Source organism: Acomys minous (genome assembly GCF_964271855.1).
Source record: "Acomys minous genome assembly, chromosome: 11".
Lineage (NCBI taxonomy): Eukaryota > Metazoa > Chordata > Mammalia > Rodentia > Muridae > Acomys > Acomys minous.
In genome coordinates, this window is record NC_140492.1 from 23,234,825 (window position 1) to 23,248,487 (window position 13,663).

At 39.9% G+C, this 13,663-nt stretch overlaps 1 pseudogene across 1 annotated transcript; it reads left to right on the plus strand.

The window, feature by feature from the left end:
• Positions 1 to 243: 243 nt before the first annotated feature.
• LOC311608861 (small integral membrane protein 10-like protein 1) lies at positions 244 to 6,397 on the plus strand (annotated as a pseudogene). Its single transcript has 2 exons — positions 244 to 277; positions 5,041 to 6,397. The product of its transcript is annotated as a small integral membrane protein 10-like protein 1 (transcript).
• Positions 6,398 to 13,663: the final 7,266 nt, after the last annotated feature.

The window sequence follows — 13,663 nt, forward strand, 5'->3', positions numbered from 1 at the left end:
TAAGAGGTCAGTGTAATTCCCCTTGGAAAAAAAATATATAATTAGGTAGGATGAAAGAAAACGCTCATACAAAAGAAGACAGACTTGAAATCATGTGAGAATGGTTGTCATTCCAGGTACTAATCTAAAACTGAACAGACAGAAGCAACAAGATAATCAGATCTCTGTGCCCACAGCACTCAGGTATCCCATGAGAATACAAAGAGATGATAACAAGTGCACTCTAGAGAGGTAAAGCAAATGATGAAGATACATCATGAGGGAAGAGCAACAACAGGTAAGGATTTTGGGCAAGTCCCTCCAAGGAGAGGTGGTACTTAAGCAGAAACACACATGAAGAGAAGGAAAATGACTAGAAAAAAAGCATAACGTCATCTCTTCAGACAGGGGTTGAGTGCAAAGGCCATGGATAGGGAAGGACTTTCTGTGTTGTGAGAGGAGAAAGCACAGGGTACGGAGTTTAGATAGCATAATGGGAACCAGGCACGAAGAGCTTGTTGGCTACTCTAACTGCAATGAAAAGGCATAGCTAGTTTGAAGTTTTAATGATTCTATTAAAAAAAATAAGTGTGGCTTCTAAGTGGAAAATGAACTATAAAAAGTCAAAGAAAGTTAAGACCACATTAACAGACTTTTAAGTGCCTACTAAATTAAATGAATATAGCTTATACTGCAAAGCTAATGGTTAAGATAGAAAAAATGATCAATTGATCTGGTGCATGTAAAGATATGAGAGGCTGAAGGAGAAGAGAATAAAGTAACAGTTTCTTCTTTAAGCTCTTACCATATAGAAAGCATGTAATCCCATCTGGTACTTTATGTGCACTCAAGAGTAATCAGTTTGGTGCAAAAGAACATGCTAGGAAAAAATGAGCTTTGGTTGACATGCATTATTTTTTTTAAGAGTCATTGATTTTGTGATCAGTATACAATGTGTCAGATGCATGATGACATTTTAGCTAAGTCGCTTCTGGGGTCCACTTCCTCACTATCTCCAACCTCTCTGACTTTCATGCCCCACCCTGGCCCCCATAAGACTCTCAGGTCTTCCTTTTCCCACTTCTCACCCTTGCTCCTCACCTACCACAAGCCTCCGTGCTAAGTCACCATGTAGAGAAGGCAAAGAAGGAAAGGGGCTGGGGTTTCATGAAAAGATGAAGAGCCCTCCATGACACACCAAAAGTTACATGTTACATATTTAACAACTGCCTGAGAGATTGGGAGGCATTGAATGAACTTCTCATTTGATGATTTCATTGTTAAATTTTACTGTAGGGAGAAGAACACGTATGTATCTTCTGTTACAAAGGTTACTAGCATTGAAAAATAACAAAAGACTTACTTAGAGTTAGTTTTCCTACATAGCTTTTATTCAATCCACAGGAAGTGTATCTTTCCACTTATAATCAAACTATTTAAAAATATAATCATTTTAAGACATTTTTCTTTCAGAAAGTCCCCATCAATATTTGTAAAACAAGGCCAGAATTATTTTATTATTTGTGTAAATGGATATGTGTATCTGCGGGTGTATGACACGTGTGTGCAGGTGTTTGTAGAGGTGACAAGAAGGCACTGGATCTTGTGAAGCTATGGGTGCAGGCAGTTGTAAGCCACCCAGCACAGGTGCTGTACTGAACATGCATCCTCTACCTGAGCAGGAAGAACTCTGTCCTGCAAAGTCATCTCTTCAAACCCTAAAATAATGTCTGAATTTTACACTCATGTTTATTGTTCAAATTCCACTTTAAATTCCTTAGCATAATGAGGTACCTCTTATACAACAGTTTATCTGCCTATGCTTCTCCTATTGAGTATGTTGTCTCCAAATTTTGCTTTTATGTAAGATATGTTAAGTGGGGTTGTTTTCTTTGTTTTTGTCTTCACTTTTTTGGACTGGTAAATGGATAATTAGTTTCCTCTGAGTTTCTACAAAAATTATTATTTTTTATTAAATACCTTCTGTCCTGGAACTATGATATATGGAAATACTATTCATTTTTTGTTCTTCCTCTTTCCACAAAAATTTTAATAACAAAACTTTTACCAGGAATTGTACAGTTTTTCACAACTTACGAGTGACTGGAATTTATAGTGCTGATCTTAGTTAACTAAATTCCTCTCCTTCTTTCCTTTCCATATATAACATGGTTTTATTTAGCTGCATAGCTCTTAAAAATGTTCCTGTGTAATTTTCCTTTAAGAGTTGAATGCTTTGAACTAGTCACAATGCATTATCTTTTTGTGCATAAAATGCATAAAAAGATAGAAAAGGAGCCTTTTCTCTCTATTTTTTAAGTGTGATTTTTTTTTCCCCCACTGAAACATATAGCTGAAGCTGGAGAAATAAATGCTTTAAGATAAAAAGATGACATTCTTTATGGATTCCCGTGGTTGTTGGAAAATGATTTAATGATAGCTTCCAGCCAGGAAGAATCTCTTTTATTAGATTACATGTTTCTTTGATTAATACTTAGCTGTGGTTTTCTAACCAGCTCCTGATGGAGGCCTGCTTGCCGCCCCTTGCCAGGGTAATGGAGACTGTTTATATATAGTTAGAGAATTCCACCCTCACCATTCACCTTTATACTTAGTCTCTCAAAGAACGCAGAATGACTGACTCCCTGTTAGTATTGGTGTGGGAGTAGCAGTGTGTGTGGGGGGGGGGAGGGGAGTGGATATGTTACATTGTTTTTTGGTGGGTTTTGTTTTGTTTGTTTGTTTTTTGCTTTGCTTTGCTTCTATGAGTCAAGGGCTCAAGCAGTCCATGCTGTCCTGCAAGTCCCTATGCAGGTGAATCTGGCATTGATATGCAGATCTTCCTGCAGCCATCTCTTGAGTGATGGGTTAATGGGACATGACACCACACCTGGCTCCAGAATGATGGGCCTAAGGTCCCCATCACAGCCGCATCCCCCTGCTTAAACATTCCCCAGGGTTTTGTCACTATATTTAGTATCAAGTCCAACTCTTCACCTGCATCTTAGGGAGGTGCAGACTTTGTAATGTGCTCGCGTACCATGTGCATCTTCTACCACTTGGCCTCCAGCTGCTTCAGAAGAGCAAGCTGATTCTACTGGATGGTTATCCCTGTGACTCAGATGGAGCCCTGAACTCCCAGCTATCTTTATGCTGTGCTTCCTTCATCACTGAGGTCAGTAGTCTGTAGCTGTCACTTCTTCAGAGTGAAACAATATTCCACACTATTTATTTTGTAAAATCATATCTAACCTTTTTTTGTAGTTTAATCTCTGCTTCACAGTTTTCATGACTTAGTTATTTTGTTTTGATTTTTATGTTTATTTATACTTCAAATTATTTTCTTCTGTGCTATCAAACATTTTTCCTTTTTGACTTATTTCATTCTTATTATTATTTTGGATCTGAGAATGTCATACATACATAAACAATAACTCATCTCTTCTCTCTAAGTCCTCTCCTACTTCCCCCACTTCTTTTTCCTTATAATTTCATTAATTTTTTTTTCTTCAGTAGGACTCAGTTCACTTAGTGCTGATTCTACATGCATAGGTTCAGGACCATCTATTGGATCATGGGTAGCCTCTCAAACAATGCATCTCAGAAGATCAGACTCTCGCTCTGCCAGTAGTCAGCAAATTACCAATAGCTCCTCAGATCAGGATGGGGCTTGCGGATTCCCTCCTCCATCTCTGCTGAGCTCTTTGTCTGATTTGAACTTGCGTGTGGTCTTGGGACTGAAGTCCCAATCATGATGGGCTCATATGTATACTGGGCCTGTCATGTGAAGAAAACATTCTTGTGATGAGTTTTCTTATGTCAATTTGACTCAGTTAAAGTCTTCTCAGAGAACGGAACCTCAATTTTCAAAATACCCTTTTAAGATTGGCTGTCAAACAATTTTCTCAATTAATTACTTATGGGCGAAGGGTTGGTATTTTCCCTGGGCTCGTGGTCTTGGTTGTTTAAGAAGGCAGGTGCTAAGTAATACATGATAAGCAAGCTAGTAAGCAGCACCCCTCTATGACCTTTACTTCAGCTCCTACCTCCAGGTTCTGGCTCTGCTGAGTTTCTGTTTGGACTTCCCTCAGTGATAGTCTAGGATGTGCAGTGTATGTGGAAGTCTAAGCCAAATAAGCTCTTTCCTCCCCAAGTTACTTTTGGCTATGCTGTCTCATCATAGCAACAGTAACCCTAACTAGGACAACTGTCAAGCATATTTTTATATATTTAATACTTACAAAGTGCCAGTCAGCAAATATCAATAAGTATATGATTTGAAACTATGACCAAGCTGGGCATAGTGGTACATGCCTGTAATCTCTGCACTCTGGGAAGCAGAAACAGATGTATCTCTTTGAGTTAGAAGCCATCTTGGTCTACAAAATGAGTCTAGGACAACCAAGGCTACACAGAGAAACCCTGTCTCAAAATAGAAAAATTAAAGAGAAAGAAAAGAAAAAATGAAAAAGAAAAAAGAAAGAAACTATGATCAAAATATGGCTTCAAAAAGATGAAAAGTTTTTTAATTATTACATTCAGCTTCAGCTTAGGAAAACTAATGGAATCCTGACATTGTGACCACCATGCCCCCATTATATAAAAAGAAAAAAATGTTCATTAAAATACTTTTTTTTTTACTGCTAATTTGATTCATTGATGTAAGTAGGTGATGCTTATCTCTTCAGATAGTTAGTTAACTGCTAGGGTTGCAAGTCTGAACTGCTTCCCACAGACTCATAAGTTTGGCTTTTACTTGTCACTGTTCTGGGAGACTGTTGAAATCTTAGGAGGTGAGGCATTTCTGGTGGACAGATACCACAAAGAGTGGATATTTGAGGGTTATGCCACATCTCCAGTGCTAGGTTGACTCTCTGACTCCTGTCTTACCTTTAAAAAGTGACTGATCACTGTTCAGGCCACATTTAGGCAGCCATGCTGGTGAGGTAAGTCCCGAAAACATTCATCAATGTACTATTATATGGATTGAGGATATTGTGTTTCTATATTTAGGAATACACATATACACATATATGTAAAATAACAATTAAACAAACGAAGGGAGGGAGTGGCGGGGGCGAGCCGCAGCCGCTGACGTTGTGGTGCTAGAGAGTGGCCACGTCATCCTAGCCACAGTCCGGCTTTGCTCGGGAGTGCGCGAAAAATTGCGGAGACCCCCGTCCAGGTGGGAAGAAGCCAGGGACCCCGCTGGCGCCTCGTCGGCCCTGGCGCTCAGGGCCGTGGGCCCCGTGGCTGCTACTCTGTATGCCGCTTTCTGCAAGGGGCTCTCCCACACCCTGCTCGCCTTCTTCAAGAGCTGGCTTGGCAGCTGCACATGAACTTCCCGTACTTCTACAACGCGGGCTCTGTGATCCTCAACATCCGCTTGCAGGTACACATTTAGAGCTGTGCCCAAGTCGCCAGCCGCCTGGGACCCGCAAGATGGCCGCTTCCCAGGCCTCTCCGCGGCACCGCCAAGATGCGTGACAGGAACGTGTAATCTCACTAGAGCACGCTCATGCGCGATCTGCTCCCTGCCTCCCTTTCCCAGGATTTGGAGGTGGGAGAGTTGGCTATCTGGATCTATTAAAAGCAAGGATGTTGTTCCAGAAACAGAGACACTAAGGCCCAAGGAACTATCTAATGAACTCTTGAAAAAGTGCACAAGATGCATTATGAGAAAGGAAGGCTAAGTTTTTCAAGAACACATATTTACACCCAACTGACATTCTCCGTCTTTGAGAATATTGAACCGTGAGTTAGACATTTAATAAGAGGCCTGTTATACCAAGAACATGATCTGAAAGCCGTGTATCCCTTCCTCCTATCACAGGTGATACATTGAAACTGTGTGTCAAAGCCAAACCACAGGAAAGCATACCCCCAATGCCAAATATGACAGCAGAATTTCGAGCCAATAGTGGGAGTATGTGAAGATGTCCCTGTACAAGAGACATTGGAGCCAAAGAAAAGAAAGTCCAATTGTGACAGAGGAATGGACCCTAAGGAAAGCAAATGGACCAAATATGGCTTTCTCTTTTAAGGAGAATACTTAATTTCAGTTACAGAGCAAAGTGCAGATGTTACAAAACTTGTTGTGAAAATACAGTTGACAAGTGGCGAGACAAGAAAGTAAGTGGAACGGAATGGAATGGAATTGATTGTGAACAAAAAGGACCTTGTGTTGATTATGGACAGCCATAATGACTGCTAAATGGAGAGGGTAACCACGTGTAGTAAACAGGAAGTACCCAAAGACAGAATGTTCAGTGTCTGAAAAAGAACAAATATCTGGTGTGTGTGAATGTATGCTAGAGATTTTTCTATGTCTGGGCTGAATTAGTAATTGTATTTTATTTTGAAATTAAAACTGAAGTCATTACAAACCCCAAGAAAAATAAAATAATGAAACATGGAAAAAAAACAATTAAACAAACAAACAAAAAAACAACCCAAAACCATGAATTTAGGCAGGTATGGTGGCACATACCTTTAATCCCATAGTCAGGATGCAGAGGCAGCTCGATCTCTGTGACTTTGAGGCCAGCCTAGTCTACCAAGAGAGTTCCAGGACAGCCAAGACTACACAGAAAAACTGTCTCGAAAAACCAGAGAGAGAAGAGAGAGAGAGAGAGAGAGAGAGAGAGAGAGAGAGAGAGAGAGAGAGAGAGAGAGAGAGAGAACAAAATTGAAGGAAAGAAGAAAGGATACATGGGAGGAGTTGAAGGGAAGAAAGAAGACAAAAGTGATGTAATTATAATATAATCTCAAAAAACTTAAGTCACAATTTAAAAAGTGGCCAGTGACTAAAAGCTTCTGCAGCCACAGGCCAAACCGTTCCAACTGCCATGCTTTCCTCATCATGGTAGACTCTGTGCTTTTTCCCCTATATTACCCTTAACATTACAAGTTAATATGCTCTTTTTCTTGAGGGTGTTCTGTCACATATCTTATCACAGTGAAAATTAAAAAAATGAATATAACAAATACATTACCAATAAATTCATAAATAAATACATAAAATATTGCGATGATAGAGATGACAAGAACAAGACTGTATCTAAATAACTACTTTAGTCTGGACTTTTTAAAGCTTCTTGCATTGCTTAAGCAGAGTTCGCATTACAGACGGAAAAATGTCAGAGGTTTGCAATCAATACATTATCCCTTAACCCTCATCCCATGGGAACTGGATGCCAAGACAGGAACTACTTCTACCTTAGGACAAATGCAGACTGTACTAGAGGAGTGAGCTTGGTGATGAAACCTGTCTCTGAGGGAGCTCTCTCTTTTTTCCTCTACAGATATGCTGAGGCTCAGAGCCCAGTAGCTGCTTTAAGCCTCAGGCACGGAAAGTCAGGACAAGAATTCATCTCTCTTTTGTCGTGGTCTCTGCATCTCTCCAGGCTTTGCTATGTACTGGAATACTTCTGCTATATCCTTGCTAGAGTGGTCTACACTCAGCTAAAAATATCAGAAACAGTGAGGCTAAAAATAACCATCATCTGTTCGTCTCTGTTTTTGTCTATTTCAGAACATGAAATTGTTATTTACCTAGTAATTCCTTCGTTTGAATATCTTGTAGAATCCCAAAGCCGTCTTGATCTGTTTCTCAACTCTGCCTTGTCACTATCTCAGTTTTGCTCCTGGCCAGTCTCTGTAGCTCTCTTTCTTTTAAACTCTTCTTTATTTGAGGTGTTTAAGCCTCAACCTCCCAACCCTATGTAGGAGAGAGGAGGTTAGTGAGGAGAGGGGACATTTATGCTTCTCCTGGCTGTTTAGGGTCAATTGGGTTCTTTGGGGCTATATCTGTCTCTATCAACAGCAGAGGCAGCTAGCAGTCTCCTCCAAGCTGCTGCATCCCAAAGAGTTTCTCTCCATCTGCTTCAAACCACCACACTTTGGTCTCTTCAAACTGCTACGTATCACACACCAATACCACACATCACACCACACTCTCTCTGTGTTCTTATATCCTCACAGCCCTAAACCATGTCCTTCTCCATGTAGCACAAAGAAGTCCTTACCAGCTGGCAAAAGCCACTCCCCACATGAGACAATTAACATATGTGGACAAAAAGCTGAAATGGAATTCCTATACTTCGGATTAAAGTAAAAATAAAATATATTTACATAACACAACTGAGTTTTCAAGGAAACCAACACTTCCATTACAAGCCTTTCTTTTCTTACCACTCTTAAGGTTTCATCTTTCATCACTGTGTCTAGATTCTTTTTTTTTCTTTAATCTTTTTTTTTTACTTTATTAATTTATTCTTGTTACATCTCAATGGTTATCCCATCCCTTGTATCCTCCCATTCTTCCCTCCCTCCCATTTCCCCCTTATTCCCCTTCCCTATAACTGTTCCTGAGGGGGATTACCTCCCCCTGTAAATGTTCATAGAGTATCAAGTCTCTTCTTGGTAACCTGCTGTCCTTCCTCTGAGTGCCACCAGGTCTCCCCCTCCAGGGGACATGGTCAAAGTTGAGGCACCAGAGTATGTGAGAAAGTAATATCCCACTCTCCACTCTACTGTGGAGAGTGTTCTGTCCATTGTCTAGATCTGGGTAGGGGTTTAAGGTTTACCACCTGTATTGTCCTTGGCTGGTGCCTTAGTTTGAGCAGGACCCCTGTGCCCAAATCTGCCTATCATAATGTTCTACTTGTAGACTTCTAGGACCCTCTGGATCCTTCTACTTTACCATTCTCCCCTACTTCTCTCATCTAGAGTCCCAAATCTGGAAAACTCCTGTGTCTAGATTCTTACACAGACTGACTGCAATTGATTTTTCTTATACTTCTTCAACCCCTCAAAGTTATTTCTCATGACTGGCACAGCCTTTGATGAGAGAAACATTATTTATTGCTTAAATGCTCCCTGCTTAAAATGCTATCATGGTTCCCCATAGTGCTCAGGATGAATTCTAGGTCCCTCCACAAAATTTGTAAGCTTCCTCATTTCCAAGTGCTCAACTTATGTTGCCTGACTAGAAGCCACTAGCATATCCCATAGGTCCTAACTATCCATGGGCTCACACCTGTTGCCTGTCAGTCTTCGTAGCCCTCTTTCCTATATAATCCTTCATTCAGTTACCACCCAAAGGATCACATCTGTGATACTTCCTGTTCTTCCGTGTTTGAAATATATCTTTTTCCACCCCCTATGCATTTAATTATCAAAGTATCAACATTTATTTACTATGCTGAAATAAATAATGAATCAGAGTATAACCTCTTGAGACCAGAAACTATGTTTTCTTTGAATTGAATAAACAAATATCCTAGAAATGTAGAATAGCTACGTACAGAGGCTCTTCATACATTACATTAAAGGATATAAAGAAGTATAAGTGGAAAATTAAAAATAAAACTTTCTCTTCAAGCACAGAAGAAATACACTTTCCCCTAGTTAACAGTTGTCATGTCACAGTCTTTCTAGTTAGCCAAAGTAAACCAATGAAGGAAACATCTCTGATTTCTGGTTCCCTTCATGGTTGCCTTGGGTCAGATTTCATCTGGGCTTGGGGTGTTCTACCTGCTCTCTACACCATTTTCCTCTTGCAGCTGTCTTCAAATCCATGAAGCCCCTTACATTTCACATCACCAGAGAATCTCAGGAAAGTTGGGATTGAAGGAATAATGAGGTTAGCAAATCCAATCTCCAAAGGAGCCCAAATCATCTATTTTGACAGGTGTAACATTCAGGGATAATTCATGGCCTATCTGCAAATGCGCTGTGACAAATTTTATGGAAGTAATGAAATTTTAGTAATCCTAGACAGCCCACCATGATCTCTGCTATTGAATATGTTTTCCCAGTGATAAGGGACCTAGAGAAAAGAGATTAAAGCTGCTCTTTTAATGAGATTGAGGGAGGGTGGCATTGAAATTTATGATATGATAGTAAATTGGCTGCAAGAGGAGGAAAAAAGAGAGTTTATGGAATTGGCTGTTATAAAGCATAACCACAGTGAAAGATTTCTTAATGGTTTTATGATTGAGGTTCTATCCACCTGACTTTCTGTTCGCTAAGTGTCTTGCTGTAATCAAAATAATAACAATAAAAACCTAAAGTGTAGCTAGCTGTTCAAAAAAGAAAAAAGTGAGTAAAGTAGAATGGGAAAAGGATGCCTTTAAATAACTGAAACTTAGCAGCAAAGGTTAAGGAGTAGAAAGTTTGTAATCTTTCCTTAATGAATTTCTTTCCTCAGTTCAAGACCCAGAGAGATAAATATAATAATTCTACCCAATTATATGCACAGATTCAAAACTTTCCTCACCTTTGTTGTTTCTTTTGATATGCTTAATGCGAAAAACATCGCTTTTTTTCTAAATTCCACGTGAAGCCTATTAACGAGATTGTAACACATTTTAACCAATTTCTTTTAAATCACCAAATAAGCTATTAGAAATGAAAATCATTCCCCAACAGTGAAAATGGCATTAGAAATTTTATAATGAACAAGCTTAAGAAAATGCAAGAAATATATTTATGTTGACACCAAAATAGTGCGCCCTTCTTCAGTCTTTGGTATATTTATTTATATGGTTTTTACAACTGCCATTGAAGTTTACATCTAGCACACCACAATTGCCTCTAGAAGACACCCTGATCCCATCAGTTGGCAGTCATCATGTCTTCTTACTGTCCCCATCTTCCTCAGTGCCATCCTGCCCACTTCACTTTCCGTCTCCAGGATACACATATCCTTTACACTTCAGGTAACAAGGGTACACAATATATAGCTTTTGTTACTGATTTCTTTCCTTAATATACGTTCACAGTCCATCATTATCACTGCACAGATTATTACTGAAGAGCATCTTATTGTACAGATAGGTCACATGTTTTATCCTTTTGTCAGTTGATATATATTTGGGGCTTTCTACTTGATCCTTTGTGGGTAACACGTGAGTATGAGATATGCACAAGCTTGAGATTTATTTTTACTGTATGCGTGTTAATATTTCATCTGCATATGTGTAAGTGGCCTACATTCATACCTGGTGCCCACAGAGGTTAGAATCGCATGGAACAAGCATTCTGGGTGGTTGTAAACCACCAAATTGATACCAAGATAGAGCGCAGATTTTATGCAAGATCAATTAGTGCTCTTAACTACTGAGTTGTCTCTCCAGCTGTGTGTTTTCTGTGAATTAATATTTCTATATTTTGAGTTTATAACTCAGAATGGACTTATTGAGTCACACACACAAAAAAATCGTGTTTAACATTTGAAAACTTAGTAATCTACTTTTCTTTTTTTTTCTCCTTTATTAATTTATTCTTGTTACATCTCAATGGTTATCCCATCCCTTGTATCCTCCCATTCTTCCCTCCCTCCCATTTTCCCCTTATTCCCCTCCCCTATGACTGTGACTGAAGGGGATTACCTCCCCCTGTATATGTTCATAGGGTATCAAGTCTCTTCTTGGTAGTCTGCTGTCCTTCCTCTGAGTGCCACCAGGTCTCCCCCTCCAGGGGACATGGTCAAAGGTGAGGCACCAGAGTATGTGAGAAAGTAATATCCCACTCTCTACTCAACTGTGGAGAATGTTCTGACTATTGACTAGATCTGGGTAGGGGTTTAAGGTTTACCGCCTGTATTGTCCTTGGCTGGTGCCTTAGTTTGAGCGGAACCCCTGTGCCCAAATCTGCCTTTCATAATGTTCTACTTGTAGGTTTCTAGGACCCTCTGGATCCTTCTACTTTGCCATTCTCCCATGCTTCTCTCATCTAGAGTCCCAATAGAATGTCCTCCCCTCTGTCTCAGTTTCCTGTGGTACATATACACTATGGAATACTACTCAGCTATTAAAAACAAGGAATTCCTGAAATTTGTGGATAAATAGATTGAGCTAGAAATGATCATAATGAGTGAGTTAACCCAGAAGCAGAAAGACTCAAATGGTATATACTCACTTATATCTGCATATTAGCCCAAGGAGCATGTCCCACGAAAGCCTTCATTTACCAGGAAACTGAGACAGAGGGGAGGACATTCTATTAGGACTCTCTAATCTACTTTTCAAGGTAGGGGAAACATTTTAAGGTTCCACTGGCTATATTTAAGAGTTTAAATTTCTCCATATTCTCAATAATTATTAATCAGAATTTTTATTTGTATCTAAAGTCACCCTCAAGGATTAGAAAACACCAGTCTTTTGTCTTTGCTTTTGTGAGACAGGGTCTTTCCACATAGTCCTAGCTGTCCTGGAGTCTCTATATCCACAGCTGGCCTCAAACTCACCAGGTAGACAAGGATAGCCTTGGACTCAGATCTATCTGCCTCTGCCCTCAGAGTGCTATAATTAATGGTGGGACACACACCCAAACACACATACACACACAGAGAGAGAGAGAGAGAGAGAGAGAGAGAGAGAGAGAGAGAGAGAGAGGGAACCATATTGGAGGAATCTCTAGGCCTGATAACACCAGAGACAACCAGATTCCTAGAGGACAACACAAGACTAGCAACAAAACTCAGAGCCATATAACACTACTGGAAACTAGTGATTCTACAATTCAATCCAATTCAAACAGATGAAGGAATTGAATAAATCCTATAACGAATTACAGGAAAATACATCCAAAGAAATGAAGGAAATAAATAAATCCTACAAAGAACTACAGAAAAATTCAATCTAACGGGAGAAAGAAAGAAATAAGACTATTCAAGACCTGAAGAGGGTAGCCAGGTGTGGTGATGCATGCCTTTAATCCAAGTACTAGGGAGGCAGAGGCAAATGGATCATTCTGAGTTCGAGGCCAACCTGGTCTACAAAATGAGTCCAGGACAGGCAAGGCTACACAGAGAAACCCTGTTTTGAAAAACCAAAAAGAAAAAAAAAGAATTAGAAGAAACAAAGAAAACACAAGCTGATGCAATTGCAATCTTAGAGTTGGAAAACATAGGGGAGAGAACAGGAACCATGGACACAACAATGCCAATGGAATACAAGAGACGGAAAAGAGAATCTCAGGTATGGAAGATGGAATTGAAGTTATCGATACATCATTCAAAAAAAAAAAACCATTAATGTTGGGGACGATGGGCCACATGGCCAATGTTCAGCCACCTTGTCCAAGTCTGCACCTTTAAGTCTCTGTCTTTCCCAGAGCTTACCTTTCACCAGAAACTAGCTGACCCTGTTGTGAGTCAGCAACAAAAGACAGATAGGGATGGAGCGACCCTGTTGTGAGTCAGCAGTTAGACTGAAGCTAGACGAAGACAAAGCAAGATAGCCTGTGTGGCAGGACATTATGACCCTTCCTGGAATTCCCTGTGTTTTGAGAAAAGCCTGCAGCTGCATTGCTATAGCGATATACTTCCCTGCCGTCTGAAGTGTAAAAGCTGTTGCCTGACTAATAGAGTTTGAGAGTTTGATCAATCAGATTTGCTCTCCTTCCTTGTGTCTTGCATTTCTCAACAGGTGACCTCCCTCCTGAGTTTTAGTTGAACCCCGCAGGTCGGGTCACATTAAAACTAAAAAATTCCTGACACAAAACACCCAAGAAATCTGGGACACTATAAAAAGACCAAATCCAAGAATAATAAAACATAGAAGAAGGAAAAGCCTCCAAGCTCCAAGGCCCAGAAAACCTTTTCAACAAAATCATAGAAGAAAACTTCCCCAACCTAAAGAAAGAAATGCCCATAAACATACAAAAAGCCAACAAA